General features: G+C 39.9%; 1 long non-coding RNA gene across 1 annotated transcript in view; it reads right to left on the bottom strand.

Moving 5' to 3' along the window:
* LOC146545683 (uncharacterized) overlaps window positions 1-16802 on the bottom strand; it is a 79838-nt gene extending 63036 nt beyond the window's left edge. The window contains exon 1 of the long non-coding RNA XR_014880876.1: window positions 16267-16802. This is a non-coding gene — a long non-coding RNA (uncharacterized LOC146545683). The remainder of the gene's footprint in view (window positions 1-16266) is intronic.
* Between the last annotated feature and the right edge of the window lie 2320 nt (window positions 16803-19122).

Below are 19122 nucleotides of genomic sequence, written 5' to 3'. Positions count from 1 at the left end.
AGCAGATTAAACAAGAGATAGCCCGTGCCGTGGCCCTGGGGCCAGTACGGATGGAACAGGATGCGAAGAACATCCTCTACACTGCTGCTGGAGAGAAAGGTCCCACTTGGAGTTTGTGGCAAAGAGCTTCAGGAGAGACCCGAGGCCGACCCCTGGGATTCTGGAGTCGGGCGTACAGAGGGTCTGAAGAGTGCTACACTCCAACTGAGAAGGAGATCTTAGCCGCGTATGAGGGGGTTCGGGCTGCTTCCGAAGTAATCGGTACAGAAACACAGCTCCTTCTGGCACCTCGACTGCCAGTGCTGAACTGGATGTTCAAGGGAAAGGGTCCCTCCACCCATCATGCTACTGATGCCACTTGGAGTAAGTGGATTGCGCTGATTACGCAGCGAGCGCGGATGGGGAATCTCAACCGTCCAGGAATCCTAGAGGTGATCATGGACTGGCCTGAAGGCAAAAAGTTTGGAACACCGCCAGCAGAAGAGATATCACGTGCTAAAGAGGCCCCACCATACAATGAACTACCCGAAAATGAGAAGACATATGCCCTATTCACAGATGGATCGTGTTGTATTGTGGGGAAACACCGTAGATGGAAAGCCGCTGTGTGGAGCCCCACACGACAAGTTGCAGAGGCCACTGAAGGAAAAGGAGAATCGAGCCAATTTGCAGAGGTAAAGGCTGTCCAACTGGCCTTGGATGTTGCTGAACGGGAGAGGTGGCCAATGCTTTATGTTTACACTGACTCGTGGATGGTGGCAAATGCTCTATGGGGGTGGTTACAGCAGTGGGAGCAAAACAACTGGCAAAGAAAGGGTAAACCTATTTGGGCTGCTGACCTGTGGAAAGATATTGCTGCCCGAATAAAGAATATGGTTATAAAGGTGCGTCACGTAGATGCCCATGTGCCCAAGAATAGGGCTACTGAAGAGCAGCAAAATAACCATCAGGTAGACAGAGCTGCCAGAATTGAGGTGGCCCAAATAGATCTGGACTGGCAGAACAAGGGTGAATTATTTCTAGCCCGATGGGCCCATGAGACCTCAGGCCATCAAGGGAGAGATGCGACATATAAGTGGGCTAGAGACCGAGGGGTGGATTTAACTATGGATGCTATTGCGCAAATCATTCACGACTGTGACACGTGTGCCACAATTAAACAAGCCAAGAGAATGAAACCTCTCTGGGAGGAAGGGCGATGGCAAAAGTACAAATATGGGGAGGCATGGCAGGTTGATTATATCACCTTGCCACGATCTCGTAATGGTAAGCGTTATGTGCTCACCATGGTGGAGGCAACAACTGGGTGGCTTGAAACCTATGCAGTACCCCACGCTACCGCCCGAAATACCATACTAGGTCTTGAGACACAAGTCCTGTGGCGACATGGTACCCCAGAAAGAATTGAGTCAGATAATGGGACTCATTTTAAAAATTCTCTTGTAGGTACCTGGGCTAAAGGTCATGGTATTCAGTGGATTTACCATATTCCCTACCATGCACCGGCCTCAGGTAAGATTGAACGATACAATGGGTTGTTAAAAACTATGCTGAAAGCAATGGGAGGCGGTACATTTAAGCACTGGGAGAAGCATTTGGCAGAAGCCACCTGGTTAGTCAATACCAGAGGATCTATCAATCGTGGTGGTCCAACCCAGTCCAGCTCCCTACATACCGTAGAGGGAGATAAAGTCCCTGTTGTACATGTAAAGAATATGTTGGGAAAGGCAGTTTGGGTTATTCCAGCCTCTGAGAAGGACAAACCTCTTCGTGGAACTGTTTTTGCCCAGGGACCTGGGTCCACTTGGTGGGTGATGCAGGAAAACGGGGATGTTCAATGTGTACCGCAAGGGAACTTGATGTTGAGGGAGTGCAGTCAGTAATTCCTAGTGCGTGTGTTTATATTTTGTTTGTCTATATTAAGCATGATGTAGTGATGTGGAATAAGGGGTGGAATGTCATGGTTTCATGATTTTTCATTATCGGTATTCCACATCATAACATCATGCAATGTACTGGGGGTTTGACTGCTGATGCTCAAGTTCCGGGTGCCTGTCCAGCGGAGAAGAGCAGCTACGTTTCCCCAGGGGGCTTTGCGGTCAGCGAGGAGATATAACTCCCGGCAAGGTCACCTGATGCTCTCTTCTCTGCCTGCGCTGCTTCGCTTGCGCTTCTCTGCCTGCGCTGCTTCGCTTGCGCTTCTCGCCTGCGCTTCTCTGCCTGCGCTTCTCATCTCAGCGTTGTGGTAAGGCCGATCCACTATCAATTTCACATTCTCTCTCCTTATAAAATTCTGTTGATACCATATTTAGTAAATTACTTTGTTTTACCTCAGATTGTTGCCACTGTTTTCAATTATTTCGGGGTCCCTTATTTTCTTTTTTTTCCCGGGGGCGCGGATCCGCGGATCCCTCCGCCCTTCTAGTCACGGAACCGGGCCGAACCAGCCCGTAAACCGTTGACATTCTCACCTCTGTGACTGGAAAGATCATGAAACAGATCCTCCTAGAAGCGATGTTAAGGCACATACAAGACAAAGAGGTGATTCAAGACAACCAAGGGCAGATCATGCATGACCAATCTGGTGGCCTTCTATGATGGAGTGATGGCATCGATGGACAGGGGAAGGGCGATGGATGTCATCTTCCTGGACATATGCAAAGCCTTTGACATGGTCCTTCTCCAAATCCTTATCTCTATATTGGAGAAGTATGGAATTGAAGGATGGACTGTTTGACAGATTAAGAACTGGTTGGCTGTCACAGCCAAAGGGTTGTGATTAATGGCTCTATATCAGAGTGGAGGCCGGTCACAAGCAATGTCCCTCAGAATCTTGGGACCATGCTCTTCAACATCTTCATCAATTACATAGACAATGAAATCAAGTGCACTCTCAGCAAGTTCGCAGATGACACCAAGATGAGTGGTGCAGTCGATACATTGGAGGAAAGGGAAGCCATCCAGAAGGACCTAGACAGGCTGGAAAAGTGGGCCCATGAAAACCTAATGAAGTTCAACAAGGCCAAGTGCAAGGTGTTGCCCTTGGGCTAGGGAAATCCGAGGTACTCATACAGACTGGGTGAAGAACTCCCTGACAGCACCCCTGTACAGAAAGACTTGGGGGTCCTGGTGGACAAGAAGCTGGACACGAGCCAGCAGTGTGCGCTTGCAGTCCAGAAGGCCAACTATGTTCTGGGCTGTACTAAAAGAGGAGTGGCCAACAGAGAAAGGGAGGTGATTGTCCCCCTCTACTAGGCTTTTGTGAGGCCCCATTTTGAAGTACTGTGTCCAGGCTGGGGGCCCCCAGTACAAGAAACACTGGAATGAGCCCAGAGGAGGACCACTAAGATGATCAGAGGGCTGGAGCACCTCTCCTTTGAAGAAAGGTTGAGGAAACGGCTTGTTTAGCTTAGAGAAGGATTCAGGGAGACCTCATTGTGGCCTTCAAGTACTCAAAGGGAGCGTATAAACAGGAGGGGGAATGGCTGTTTATGAGGGTGGGTAGTGATACAACAGGAGAGAATGGTTTTAAATTGAGATAGGAGAGGTTTAGGTTAGATATTAGGAGGAAGTTTTCACTCAGAGGGTGGCGACACATTGGAACAGGTTGCCCAAGGAGGTTATGGATGCCCCATCCCTGGAGACATTCAAGGCCAGGCTGGATGTGGCTCTGGGCAGCCTGGTCTAGTGGCTGGTGATCCTGCACATAGCAGGGGTGTTGAAACTAGATGATCTTTGAGGTCCTTTTCAACCCAGGCCATTCTATGAGTCTGTGATCCTATGATTCATATATTCATTTTAATAAGCTTTTAATGTCCAGTTGTCCAAATAACTTTTTGTCAATAATCATCAATATATTCAAGCCCTAACAGTATCTTATAAAACTGTTATTTAACTGACTAGAATACAATTTAAATTCTCATGAGACCTTTTTTTACTTTCTCAAGACTACCAGGAAAATACATCATTTGGACTAAAATTACTTAACTGTTCTAAGAAACTGCATTAAAATACCATCATCTTTTACTTGCACTGAAATTAAACCTCAATGGAATGGAACAAAAAAAAAAAAAAAAAAAAAAAAAAAAAGGATTAGCTGCTATGAAAAAGTGTGCATTTCAATCTGTTTTCTACAGCAAGGAATTTTAACAGAGCTTTTTAATATTCCTGAAGATACAATAAATTAGTAACTTTACATTACCTCAGCCATGACATACTTAAGGAGCTCAGGTAAAAACTGAAAACTGAAAATAGGTTCACAGAATTTTTATTACTAAGCACATCTTCATGTCATGTAAGTTTTCGAGCAGTTAAAAGAGGTCTTAGCTTTCTCACTGGCCTACATTTACTTGGGCATATCAAAATGAATATAAATACTTGAAATTATTAAATCAGGGACATCCACAGTATTAGCCACTCAGAATATACTTCAAAATATTCTCTGAAGTACAGAAGAAGAAGAAAAAAATACTTAATGAAGTAATTATGGTTTAATAATTTTTATGGTATTTTATGATATTAACTTATACATAATTCTTTATGATGCTGTTACTGTTCCTAATTCTTCACCTTCAACTTGTCATCCTATTACATTACTTTCACTTACAGTAAGACTTATCATCACTGTCCAAGGGACCAATCTCGTTATGTTGTACTTTCGTCTACTGATATCTGAGAGCATTCTATGACAGTGCAGTAAAATGTGTAATTTCCTTGATTCTATGAAAGGAAATTACCTTTCCATTTGATACCAGAAGTTCAAAGGCAACACCCTGTGTCTTAAAACACTAAATAGAATAGCTTTTATGGAAACAAATTTTGGAAACTAGGAAATAAAAAAAAGAAGTATTTAATTTTCTGTGAATAAGATAATGGCAGCATGTTTAGAATCATATAAAAATTAGTAAACTATTTGTGATACGTAACTTACCTGAATCAGAAACTCATGTCAGGGGTCTAATTAAACGCTAGACATAATTCTTGTCCCTTCATACAGTCAACAGACAGGGAAGGGAAAGGCTAGTGCAGAGGAAAAGAAGATCAGAATACTTTGTTATCTTACACAATTCGTAAACCTTAACCTCCAATATGACTGTAACAGTATATTCATTCACTAATCTGCCACATAAATTAAGGAGAAACTTCGAAAAGACAATTAAAGGAAACTCAACATTTCTTTCTCATCTGATTAACAGTAAATTCAACCCATTATGTTAATCCCACTGTTTAGGATTAACACTTATTGGTATCGCCAATTAATTCTATGAATCCTTCATATTTATGTTCTCAAAATCCTAACAAAATTATGTTTAATTTAGGCTTGTGTTAGAAATTGGAGAAAACTCTAATGTATGAATATTGAAATAAAAGTCCTTCATATGAGCAAAGTTGCAGTCTAAGTATCATGGCTGCAAGAAGAGAGATATCAACATTCTTCCGAAGAACACAGTGATCTACATATGTCACTGATCAACAGACTCCAACAGGGGAAAAAAATTAAGAGGAGATGAGCACAGGCAAAGTGCCAGTGAAGTTCAGGGTAGAATATAGGGAGTGATTTATAGAATCAGAAATTGAAAGTGACCCACAAGGATCATTGACATCAATTCATGGATACACATAGAATCACCTAAAAGTCAAACCGTATGTCTGAGAGCATTGTCCCAAACACTTTATCTCCAGCAAGCTCATTGCTGTGAACATTTCTCTGCTCCAATGCACAACCAACCTCTCAATGAAGAACGTTTTTCTAATATTCAATATGAACCTCCCTTAACACAACTCCATGCCATCCCCTTGGGTCCTATCATTGGTCACCAGAGAGATTATATCAGCATCTTTCCCTTCCATTATGAAGACTACAGCTATTGTAAAGAAAGCTGAATTTATCTCAACACAAAGAGGAAAATTAGGTGGCCAGAAGACCACTGCTTTAGATAAATGCACCTACTGACTACCAGCTGAGTAGTTGACTGTGCAAATGTTCTTTGCTAAATTAACCAAAATAATGTGAATGTCTTCCTGATCTAGCCAGACCACCATGGAACAAATACTCAACAAAGAATATAAAAACTGAATAAGTAGCTAAATGAATTTGGAAGAACAAGTTTGAGTTGTCTTGAAACATTGTATTCTTTCCAGTGATTAAGAATGCCCAGTGTTGCGATGCTTGAATGATGACAGAGACTCACATTTTCAATTTTTCAAGGCAGAAAATGGTATAAACACTTTTGAGAATGTTGTGAGAATTCAAAATGTTACTGACAAACTGAAGGTACCATCCAAAAGGGAAGTCACAAAATGCAATAAAGAAAATACTAAACTGGAAGTGGAGAAATTAGATGACAAATTACCAAATATGGAATAATTGCCTTAGAAACTGCTCATGCAAAAAGCATTTGGAGATTAGACTGGTAAAGGACAAATATTAGACAATGATGCATGAAAACAAAGTGTGGAATAGTATTTGGGAATGTAATGCAAAATAGTGCTAATAAAAGTAGTTGCTCCATTGTACATGGTACTGAGATGCCTGAGGGGACAATATGCAATAATGATTGACACAGAAAGCATTAGGGGTAAAAAGGAGCTAGCCCACAGAAGAGCAAGAAAAATACCAAGATGCTTCAGAAAAAAATGAACTACGTAACTTTGAGGATCAGGAAGAGTCTGAAGGATTTTTATTTGGTGATCCTAGAGAACAAGAGGCTAAAGGAATATGTTAAGTCTTTAAAAGAAAAGTTCAACAAATCTGCAGCTTGGATTTATATGTATTCATCCACATACTTATGGGAACTGATAATAAGGGAATTAGCTGCCATGATCCAAACATGTAGTAGGTTAACTAGATGCAACTTGACACAACTATTTCCTTTCCTTTCACCGAGGGATGCTAATGATGTCATTTCACATTCATTCCAGTCAATTCCAGGTGCTAAACTGAATTGCTAAATTTTAAATTTTGTTGACCAAGGTATTCTCTATGGTTAATTGGCAAACAGGGAGACTAAGCAAGCTATAGTTTTAATAACTAAATCACTGTTTACAGGCATTTGCTGTCAATGTTGAATGAACTCCTTACTACAAAATGTTTTCATTAAAGAATCATAGAATCATAAAGGTTGGAAAAGACATCTAAGATCATCTAATCCAACCATCAACGTATCAGCACCTTGCCCACTAAGTGCTTCATCTACTCTTTATTTGAACATCTTCAGGGGCAGTAACTCCACCACTTCCCTGGTCAGCCTGTTCCAGTGCATTACCACACTTTCTAAAAATAATTTTTTCACAGTATCCAACCTGAATCTCTCCTGGCACAAGTAAAAGGCCATTACCTCTTATCCCATCATTAGTTACCTGGGAGAAGAGGCTGACCCACACTTCACTGCAACCTACTTTCAGGTAGCTGTAGAGAGAAATAAGATCTACACTGAGCCTCCCCTTCTCCAAACTAAACAATCCTAGTTCCCTCAGCTACTCCAGACCCCTCACCTGCTTTGTTGCTCTTCTTTGGACATAGTCCAGTATCTCGATATCTCTCTTGTAGTGAGGGGCCCAAAACTGAACACAGTACTCAAGGTACAGCCTCATTAGTGTCAAGTACAGAGTTATGGTCACCTCTCTGCTCCCACTGACTAAACTATTTCTAGTGCACATCAGGATGTCATTGATCTTCTTGGCTACCTGAGCACATTGCTGACTCATGTTCAGCAGATGTTGACTTACACCCCTATTGAAGCTCTTGAAATTATTTCTGTTTTCAGTAGGTATTGTTTTCAGATATAGTGCATGTGGGATAGCAGTTTCAAGTACTTAAGAAATCTGAGATCACGAGAGAACATTCTATTGTGAACTAGCAATAAAACCTGGTAGAGAAAAGTCTAATATCATCTTTGTCAGATCCTGTCTCTGAAAAGGTAGGATTTTAATGGGAACAGCCTGCTACAGTCCTACTTGTATTAGAATGTGAACTCACATTTTCAATTTGACCCAGAGACTGTTTTTCTTTTATTTTGTTAGAAATAATGAGTCAACAAACCATAAAATAAAGAAAATTATAATTTTCTCTGTTGTTCTACAAAGGGAGCTACATGTTAAGAAGGCATATTATAGTATACTACATTAAATACTTGTAATAGATTTGAGAATTGATAGTAGACATTTCAGTTTGTAACTGCTAATTTCAAGTGTATGCAATATCTTGAATTATTATTCTATTTAAAATGGTTAAATGGAATCTGAGTTCAATTTATACTTTTTCTGATATGAAAAATTATTTTGACTGTCCTGTTTTCTTCATATATGTGTGTTTGCAGCTGCTTTAACCATTTTTTCAAAAGTACATTAAAAATAAAACCATAAAAGAAAACAAATACACCAAATAATCCTCCCTGTCTTTTTGTGATCCAGCTTTGTGATTAATGTTCTACTGTCATTTTGTCTGCAAATAGCTTTGATTATGATGACGGACAATTTGATTAAGCTGCTAATTGCATTCTCGGCTTTTCAGATATGACCCAAAGATGAAAAAGATTTATCTCAGATAACCAAACTAAACATCACGAATAAGTTATTGGCATTCCTAATGTAAAATATATATATAACATTCTAATTTTTCTAAAATCAACAGCTAAATATATTTCCCAGAAAATTATTCCCTGTATTCCTGGGAATAAAACAGTTTTATGATATTGTGCTTCCAGGTGGAGAAATTCCAGGGTTGATAGTGAAAGCCACAGGCATGTTCCACAGCTACACAATACACAACGAACCTTGGACACAAACAAATATTTCATGGGACATTTATACATTTATATATGAATTCAGGATTTTAAGTTAAGAGCTTTAAACTTTATTAAATGTGGAAATCACTACAAAATTATACTTGAATATCACTGAAGTTAGTATTAAATACTGGTTGTGAAAAGATAAAAAAATAAAAAGAATGGTTGTTAATGCTCATTCAGTTATTATTTTGTGTTACTCGAGCTGTATTTAAAATATCAATTTGTAGAAAATACATCTCTTTATGTATTAATAGCAGCTTCTACTTATAGTGTACGTATGTGTTTCCAATATTTAAAATATTTAAACAAGAAGGGGAGATGAAAAGAGAAGGAGAGAGGAATTCTAGGACTCAGAGACCAAAAAAATTGAGTTTTTTTTTCCTTAATATTTACAACAAAATTGTATATATAAATGAGCAAGTAGAGAATATTCTTTTCTCTATGGGTAGTGAAATTTATGAGAGAAAACATGAAGACAGTTGCCCTAGGTAGAATGTAATAAATTTCATACTAATTTATTTGAGTATTTTGAAAGCACAATCAAACCAGATAAGAAAAAAACATTAAAAATAGAACTCTGCAGTGTTTGTTTAAAAAAAATAAAAATAAATAAAATAATAAACCTTTCATTTCTCATTTATTTTTTATTTTATTTTATGAAAAAGTGAGGCATTATTAGTTCAATTTGAAAAAAATAATAATAATTTAAAAAAGATCATTATTATTATCTTTTAACAGTTGATAATATCCTGGGCACGGATTACCACTTTTCACAGGGGAACAAAATCCAAGAGTAAGACAATGTGGTTGTATTAAATAATTCCATTACTGAGTATCTTCATAGTCTGTTTAAATTTTATGTAGTTCTTGGCCCCCAGCAGCCAAAGAATCTTGGCAAAGTAGTATGTATAGCCATAGAACTCTTGGCAAAGTAGTATGTATAGCCAACAGCAATAATTTTTTTAAAGATGTTATTCATGTCTCTTTACATCTGTTCCATACAAAATGCTGCTTAAGCTAATAGACTAAGCTCCTTTTGCAAATTCAGATGTTTAAAAAGCCTAGATAATACTACAAGGGGTGCAGAATGATATATATATATATATATATTTTCATTTTGCACTTAATATGAAAATAATGATATTAACAGACTACAATTACAGACATAAACAGACTACAGATTAAAATTTCAGATAATGAACACAAAATCCAGAGTTAAATTTGCCTGACAAAACAAATTGCCTCTGTCTTCTCTTAGGTTTAGATGTCTGTTAAAACAACATTCATTACAATATTACAGAATAATTGAACTGGATTGGAAAGGGCTTCCAAATGTAGACTGGTCCAACCTCACTTGTTTAAAGTGGAGCCACATACATCTGGTTGCTCAAGACAATTTCCAGATGCTTTTTTAAAGATTTCCAAGGCTGGAGAACCCATGGTTTCTCTGGGGAACATATGTTAGTACTCATTACTCTAACAGTAGAAAAACCATAATCTTTCTTAGCAGTAATGGCACTTTACTAGGTCATGTTCAAATTTGAAGGACCTCTAGGTCCTTTCCTGACAAACCATTTTGAAGCTAAATAGAAAGTATTATGGTTCCCACAATGTACTAGCACTGCATGGGTTTTCTGGTCCCCAATTACTCTCTTTTTTCAATGTCATGAGGTTCCTGTAAGCTCACTTCTTCAGCAATTACCTAGTCACATATTGTAAGAAAAGAAAATCATGATATATATATATATATATATGTTTCAAGACTTAATCTGTTTTAGATCTGCTCCAATTAGGACCTTCACGTGTGCTGCAATCCTTCGGGATTACCCTGCTAGTGTAAGCATTGGCTCTAACATGATCCTTTTCATAGGCTGGAAAATGCCTCTTTCATTCTGGTCTTATTCAAAACTTCCATGAGCTACAGAGGAATATTAGCTTGACCAGAGAAGGCTCCACCTTCTCTTACATTGCTGTCCACAGGATTATTTGTCACACTTTATTTTTTTTCCCTGACTCCTCACACACTGCTGAATAATACTTTGCCTTTTCTTAAACTTTGTTGATGAGTTCATCTGTGTATTGTGAGTCTGTTGTGTAGCCTCTATATGCATCATTGGGCATTCCATGGCCTTTTCCAAAATAATCCACCACTACAGTTCCCCCTGTGTATATCAAGTACAAGAACCTAAGATTTAAGCTATGTCTCTTAAAAAATAGGTAAACAAAACACATGACTTGCAACATTTTTTACCAAAATTTTTCCGTGATTTGTAATGCCACTTAGCTTCGTATGAGAGCTCTGAACAAATTTGGGAAAATACTACGGCCATTAGTGAAAAAATTCTCTGTGATAAATTTCTAGACTTCATACTTATTTCAAAGCCTGACTTTTTACAGTGCTGCAGTCATAGGGTTATGTAGAAAAAGAAATCAGAACAATTTTAAAAGAGTGATTTGATTATCATTTACTGAACATATCAGATATTTTGTGTGACAAGCAGCAAATTATTTCACACTTCAAATTTGTCCTCTCAGTCACAAAATTCTCTAAATTCTAGTTATCTGACTTTGTAGTACATAATGTTCTTGGAAGTTTTCCTGATGCAATTACTTTTACATCATAATCACAAGATTACATTACAGAGGAATGGAAAGGTATTGCTAAGGGATGGCAAATGGAGCTGTTTCTGGAATCATAGAACAGATAGCATTTTTTTTTTTCCCTCTCTATACTGTAAAAAAGATGCATCTTTAGCTAACACATTTTTCCAAACACTGATGAAAAATAAAAACATTTCACTACATCTGAAAGACATTTGGCTTAGAGGGAGCCACTACTACCCAAGAAGATTGCTGGGTGGATGGGAGGAAGGTGAAGGTCGAAGTGGGAGACAGAACAATAAGTCAAGTCAGTTTGAAAGTTTATAACAAAATTTATGTATTAAATGAAACCTCTGCTACCTTTATGTTCTGCAAGCACAATTTAATAGGTACTTGGTAAACTGGTACGTACCCTGTAGTATAAAGGGATTTCCAATAAGCTCTTCACGTTGCCACTTGCCAAAGACTGCAGTGGAAACAAAGCAACTGCAGTATGAGAAAGAAAGTTCTTGCACAGAGAGTGAAAAGAAGGAAGTAGATTATAGAAATAGGCAATAACGTATTATTGTGTAGGTGTCATGGTTTTATGATTTTTGGTTATCGGTATTCCACATCATAACATCATGTAGTGCACTGGGAGTTAAGGTGTTAATGCTCAAGTTCCGGGTAACTGCCTGGAAGAGAAGAACTACATTCTCCAGGGGACTTTGTGGTCAGAGAGAAAATATAAGCCTTGGCAAGGTCACCTGATGCTCTCTTTTTCATCTGCTCTCCTCCTGTCTCCCTGCTGCTCAACCGGACTGCGCATCCCACCTCAGCGTTATGGTGAGGCCTATCCACCTTTTGGACACACTCTATCTCATTATATTTGATCTATTAGCTTCAATTCTAATTATATTGTATTATAGTGTTTTATCTTGCATTCCAATACTATATTTAGTAAATTAGTTTGTTTCTCCTCAGATCGTTGCCGCTGTTTTTAATTATTTTGGGGTCCTCTGTTTCCTTTTTCCGGAGGCATGGATTTTGCAAAATCCCTCTGCCCCGCTAGTCACGGAACCGGGCCAAACCAGCCCATAAACCTTTGACAGTGGGAAAGTCACTAGTGAAGTTAAATGGGGATCTGCAATAAGAACTGTGGGTTTAAATATATGAAGAAGCATCTTGTATATAAACAGTGAGAAATGAGTTTCTAAGGACAGTAAAAATAAATAGCAGTGAAAAATGAAAAAAGATGCTGTGAGATGGGATTATTTGAGGAACATGACAAATGAAGTACAAGGAACTGCAAAGTGATGCGAATAGGAAAATAATCATTCTTTTGTACATAAAATTATGGGATTGAAATGAAGTATTTTCACTCAGAAAAATAGCAATTATGACAGTTCTAGTAAATAATGAACTCAGTGTTCTGTAAATATTTAAAATAGAAAAAATATTATGTACTTTGTGAAAGGAACTTTGAAGTGTCTGCCTTCTAGGATATGACTAAGCAAGCTTGGCACTCTGAAATCTAGAAAATATAGATAAGACTGAGGTCAGAGAAATACTTTGTAGCTTGAACGTATTAATAGGGATTGATGAACATTATTCCTTCTAGTACAAGAAATGAGGTAATGTCAAATCTGATCAGATTAGCATTTCATGTTGAAGAGAAGGAAGTGGTCTTCATTAGATGAACAAATTATGGAAGTAGCTGATTTCCTCTGATATAAAACACCTAAAAATCCACTTATCACTGAAGAAAAAGGGTTCAGTTTTCTTTCTGTCTGAAGATACACCCCAGTGAACATTTATTTTTTTTTTTTTCCAAGAAATTGTCTCCACAGCACCCAAGATCCTCTCCATTAGAGCTTTCTCATTTTGGTGACAAAAACAACACCCTCAGAATCCAGAGAGCCTCAGGTATGCAGCACTTTGCATTTGTGACTGGCCTCCACAAGTTGACCACAACTCTTCATCTGTGACCGTACTACCAGTTCTTTGTCCAACAAATAGACCAGCCTCCAAATAAATATCTCTTCAATTTAGAGATAAGGATGTGATGTTTTCATGTGACAGTGAGGCTGGTAAAGCCAAAAGAATTTGCTAATCTATCACTAGTACTCATACTGTAGTTGGATACAAACAGAAAGACATACTTGATATGAAACTGTATGGTTAATCTATACAGTCTTACACTTCTGTGAAATGAAATTAACAGCCACTTGAAGAATGCATGTTCTGCCATGGTTTTGGCTGGCAGAGAGCTAATTTCCTTCACAGAGCCTCATATAGTGTTATGATTGGGATTTGGGGATTTTAGGTGGAGAGTTCACGACATACCAGTGCTTTAGTTTATGAAAATGTTTCTACATCAGGAAAATCAAATTAGTCAAGGGTTTGAAGACTGCTGTTATTTTACACAATTCTCAAATTAAGTACTCTGGAAATGAGCAAAGCAATATAACCTCGATGATACAAAACATCTATAATCCTCTATCGTGTTTTTATTATTTTTTTCATAGCTTCCATGTGGGGAATTAGTAGGTATAAATATAATTATTAGTATTGCTTATCTCATTGTCATGGTTTTGTCTGAGACAGTCATTTTTCTTCATAGAAGTTGGTATGATGTGGGTTTTTTCTATTTGTTTTCATTTGTTTGTTTTTTAAATAGTAGTCAGTGATAACATCAATGTTTTGCTGCTGAGAGCAGTGCTTACACAGTCAGTGATTTATCTACTTCTCACGCTACCCTGCCAAAAAGGGGTTGCACAAGGACCTAGGAGGGACCAGAACCGGAACAGCTAATTCAGACTGACTAAAGTGATATCCCATACCTTGTGGTGTAATGGTCAGCAATACCACTTGGGATACGGAGAAGGAAGGATGGGAAATTCAGAACGATGGTGTTTGTCTTCTCTAAAAATGATTGCAAGCAATGAGACCTGCTTTCCTGGAAGTGGCTGAACATCTGTACACCAATGGAAAAGTAGCAAATGACTTCCTTATTTTGTTTTGCTTGTACATAAAGCTTTTACTTCACTAGCAACAAGATGACTGAGACACCTTCCAACTCAAGCCAATCCATGACTCATTCTATGATTCAAACTGTCTTGATCTCAACCCATGTTTTTGCTCACTTCTGCCTTTCTGATTCTCTCCCACATTCCATCTCGGAAGAATGAGTGAGCAGCTGTGTGGTACATAGATGTGTGTTGGGATTAAAGCACACGCTCATGAATGACTTTCTATAGAAAACAACAAGAAACTGAGTTGACTTAGAAATGCTGCCTTTAATTGTGTGACTGTGTATTTGAAAATAATAATAGAAGAGTATGATATGACTTACTCTGTTATAATCCTACCTCTTCAGTGACATAGATTATCAAGTCTCAGGACTTAAAAATCAATATACCATTATGCTAAATGGTAAGAATGTGGATTGTTTTAATCAAAGACGAGTCTTCTGTGATTGTAAGAGGGGCAGTGTTGAGCCTTTGAAAACAAACCCTAACAATAAAATTTTGAAAGCATATTGCTTAAATACGTAAATAATTCGTTAAGAATGCACTTAATAAAAGCACTTATGCTAGAATTAAAATACAAAAGCAAAAAAAAATTGATTTATCCATTTCTCTCATTTATATATTAGTCATGGATAATTATGCATTATTTAGACACTTAGGCTAGATTTTACCTCACTTTCACAGAACCACAGAATGGTCAGGGTTGGAAGGGACCTCAAGGATCATGAATCTCCAACCCCCCCCGGCACGTGCAGGGTCACCAACCTCCACCTTTCGGGTGGAGGCAGTCTCAAGGTATGGGATCGGCTGCTTCACCCAAGGCAACCTCACGGGTGGACCTCCCTCCACATCCCCAGTCACCTCTCCCTCGAGTTCCAGGGCCTCAAATCTATTGCACAGAGGCACCTGAGGAGCCGAGGATGGTCGGGATGGGGGATGGCCACTTTGCTGAGCCAGTATCCATTTCCACTCCTCCTGCACTCTCAAATTGTTGCTAGGGGGAGGAGAGGACAGGGGGCTCACTGCAGCACCATCTGCCTGCCTGTTCTCCTGTCCTACCTGTTGGCAAGGCAGCAGGAGGTGACATGCTTTATGTGGAGCCTCAGCTGTGTGCTAAGATCTCGGGGCTGATAGGGACTGGCATCACCAATCAATCTCCCTCTCATACTCCTTAATGGTCCTCAGCCTCTCCACCTCCTCCTTCAGGAGGACCACAAGGCTGAGTAAGTCTTTTAGGTAGTGCCGCCAGCCACCTCCATCACCCAGCACTGCAAAGGCCAGGCTCTGGCACTCATGACAGCCAGTGACCTCTGTACTAGCATCTTGCGTTGGGGCCTCAGTCTGAGTCTCCACGTTCTTTTTGGCTGCAGTCTTCCCTCTGTGTGAACATGGGACCTCTGTCTGGTTCTCCAGAATTTTTGTAGCCTTCCACCCGGGTGCAGCCATTGTTAGAAGGCAGGCAATCTAACACCACGAGATAGCCTTAATGGGGTGTGACTGATCAGCCCCACTCTGCTGCCGGTAGGCTGCTCTGCCCTCCCCCTGTTGCCAGGTCGTTAACAAGAGCCCCCGCAGTTATCACTCACTTGACAGTGATAACAACTCTCCTCGCTGTGTAGTCCTGTGTATGGGTGGCTTACAGTTTCTCCTTGTTGAAACAGCCCACCTAGATTCTCACATCCCGACTTCACCTGTCCGAACCTGAGGCTTTTTCTGGGCGATAGGGGTGGATGCAGAGCCGTTGCCCTGGCAACGGCCCCGCCGCGTCAGCCGCTCGCGCAAGAACTGCCCGGCCGAGAGCTGTCCGACCACTCTGTTGTCTCAGGGATCCCTGAATAAGGGAACCGACCGAAACCCCCCTGTACCTCGCGGCCAGTCTCAGCGGTTCTGGCTGGAACAGCTCCGAAGCAGCGAACCTCAGCGATCAAGGGTTTCTTCCAAGTTTGCGCCTGTTTAAATCTCCCGCCGTTGCCCTGGCAACGGCCCCGTCACGTCAGCCGCTCGCGCGAGAACTGCCCGGCCGAAAGCTGCCCGGCCGCTCTGTTGTCTCAGGGATCCCTGAATAAGGGAACCGACCGAAACCCCCCTGTACCTCGCGGCCAGTCTCAGCGGTTCTGGCTGGAACAGCTCCGAAGCAGCGAACCTCTGCCATTAACGGCTTCTGCCGGGTTTGCGCCTGTTTAAGTCTCCCGCCGTTGCCCTGGCAACGCCGCCACCGCGTCAGCCGCTCTCGCGAGAACTGCCCGGCCGCTCTCTTTGCGCCCGTTTAAATCTCCCGCCGTTGCCCTGGCAACGGCCCCGTCACGTCAGCCGCTCGCGCGAGAACTGCCCCGCCGAGAGTTGCCCGGCCGCTTGGTTGTCTCGGGGATTCCTGGATGACGTCTCAGTCAGTCTCTGCGTTTCTGGCTGGAACAGCTCCGAAGCAGCTAACCTCGGCGATCAAGGGATACATATATACAGAGAAAATCAAAGCAGGAGTCAAAGGTCCATTTCACTCATGATAATGTGATTGAGATTTCTAGAGGGTGATTAAAAATAAACAAAGAATGAACGAGATAACAAAACCTCTAATTATGAATGGTTTGGCCAACATCAAACTAGCACAAGAGTAGATAGCACATGTTTTTCTTCTGCTTTTAAATATATTCAATATGAATTCAATCTACGAACAATGGTGTTCTGGGATGTTCACTTCTGGATTGGAAAAAGGAATAAGAATGTGTTCTGAGAAGCAGAAAACATTCCGAAGCCTTTAGCTAAGGATGTCTCTTGGTCCTTCTATTTTCTCCCTATATACTTGAAAGTGATAAATATATCAGTGGGAAAATTGCATTACGATAGCAAGTGTAATAAACAAAATAGTCTTTACATCAGATATAAATACCATGATTTATGTGCAAAATTACATGAAAACCAACTTACGGTTTTGTTTGTTTGTTTGTTTGTTTGTTTTTTAAATCACTTATTTTACCTTCATCTATATAATCGCAATGTAAAAAGAAGCCTTTGTCCCTAGAGTGTCAGCAACCAGAATATAAAATATTGTATGTGTGGAAAAAATGCCAGAGTCTCACAAGCCAAATACCCTTGTCCTCAATTTTATTCTTCTGAATGTCTTCAATTGCCTTTAACACTTTTCTTTCCAGTAACCAATTTTTTTTTCTTGGATCTGTCATAGAATCGTAGAATCATAGAATGGCTTTGATTGGAAAGGACGTTTAAGACCAATGAACAGGATTGCCACCCACTAGATCAAGTTGCCCGAAGTCCCATCCAACCTGGCCTTTATCACCTCAGGGATGTAGCATCCACAACTTCTCTGGGATGCACCTTTTAGTCCAGAAAACCCAGTAATTTGCAAAAAAAAGTAACCGTCTAGATTTTGCTTCATGAACTTTTTGCAAGTGTTGCAGATCTCGCACAATTCAAAGCAGAAAGCAACTTCTGAGACTGCAGCTGCACTTGAGGTTTCTATCAATTGTTATAACATGCAGATTGTCCAGGAGGAATATATCGCATCCATCCACATTTGCTTTGGGATAAGGCAGTAAATAGCAAGTAAATAGATGTGCACCATCTACTATATTTCAGTATTTTGTGATTAAGGATGAGATAGAGGGGAAGTTAGGAAGCTAAAACCAGACTTTTTAAACCACTGCTAAAATGGGCAACTATTATGTCTGAGAATTCATTTCTAGAACCTCTCTCACATCCAAAAAGAATGACAAAAAGTGACTCCAATTGGTAAATACTGAGTTAAGGATTGGAAGCCAATAGTTCCATAAAGACAAATTCAGAAGCTTTAAAAGCAGAGCATACAATTGCACATTTTACTGATGCAATTTGAAAGCAGCACCAGAAAGTTGATCTTTGTAACAGAAGACATTGTAAAATGTATTTCTTTTTTAGATTACGGAAAATTATTTTTACTATTCAGTCACAAGGAAAAGCTGATAAACTGATGTTGTTTAAACCAAATCAAAATATTTATTAATAATGTGTTACTAACTTCCATCTGTGAACTATACTTTTGGAATCAATGTCCATAATTCAATAGATAAATTAAAGTTGTTGGCAGATTCTAATCAATACTAACTTAAGCCCCTGTAGAGCTAATTCCATGAAAGTCTGTCTTCTTCACTTTACATATGTAAATCCTGGACCTAAGAGTTTCTTTCATCCCCTTCCACAATTTGCATACACCTCTGCCACTGCTAACATATCTGCTGGGGAGGAGGCATACCAGGGGGTGTCCCTGCACCTTGAAGTGTAATTTCCCTGAACACTCAGCTCACTGCAAGCTGCTCCCAGAACCCCACTGGGAGGCTGCATTGCTCAGCCCAGGCAGTGGCAAGAGTTCCCTGAAGACACTGAATTCAGGTAGAAACCCCCTCTCATGGCTGTCACTTCTTCACTATTTATCCAAATGTCACAAACATCCGTGCTTCATTTATACTTCTTTTAAAGCTGACTTCTGAAGAAGTATTTGTCATTTCTTGGTTACTGTTTAATCCTGCTGTCAATTGTTTTCCTGTTTCATATGATTGGTTGGTGCACAGACCTGCTCAGACAGTTTTATGTGTCCCTTGTGCACACATATACTGGTTACAGTCACATACTTTTTTTGCTTCTGTTACATAAATCATTTGACAGGGATGGGACATATGTGTACCTCCACATCATCTCTTTTCCTTAAAGTGAATATTTCTTCTCATAATGAG

This window comes from Meleagris gallopavo, chromosome 1 (assembly GCF_905368555.1).
Source record: "Meleagris gallopavo chromosome 1, MGAL_WU_HG_1.1, whole genome shotgun sequence".
Classification (NCBI taxonomy): Eukaryota; Metazoa; Chordata; class Aves; order Galliformes; family Phasianidae; genus Meleagris; species Meleagris gallopavo.
The sequence above is the reverse complement of the archived record's forward strand: the minus strand, read 5'-3'. Positions and strand labels throughout refer to the sequence as shown.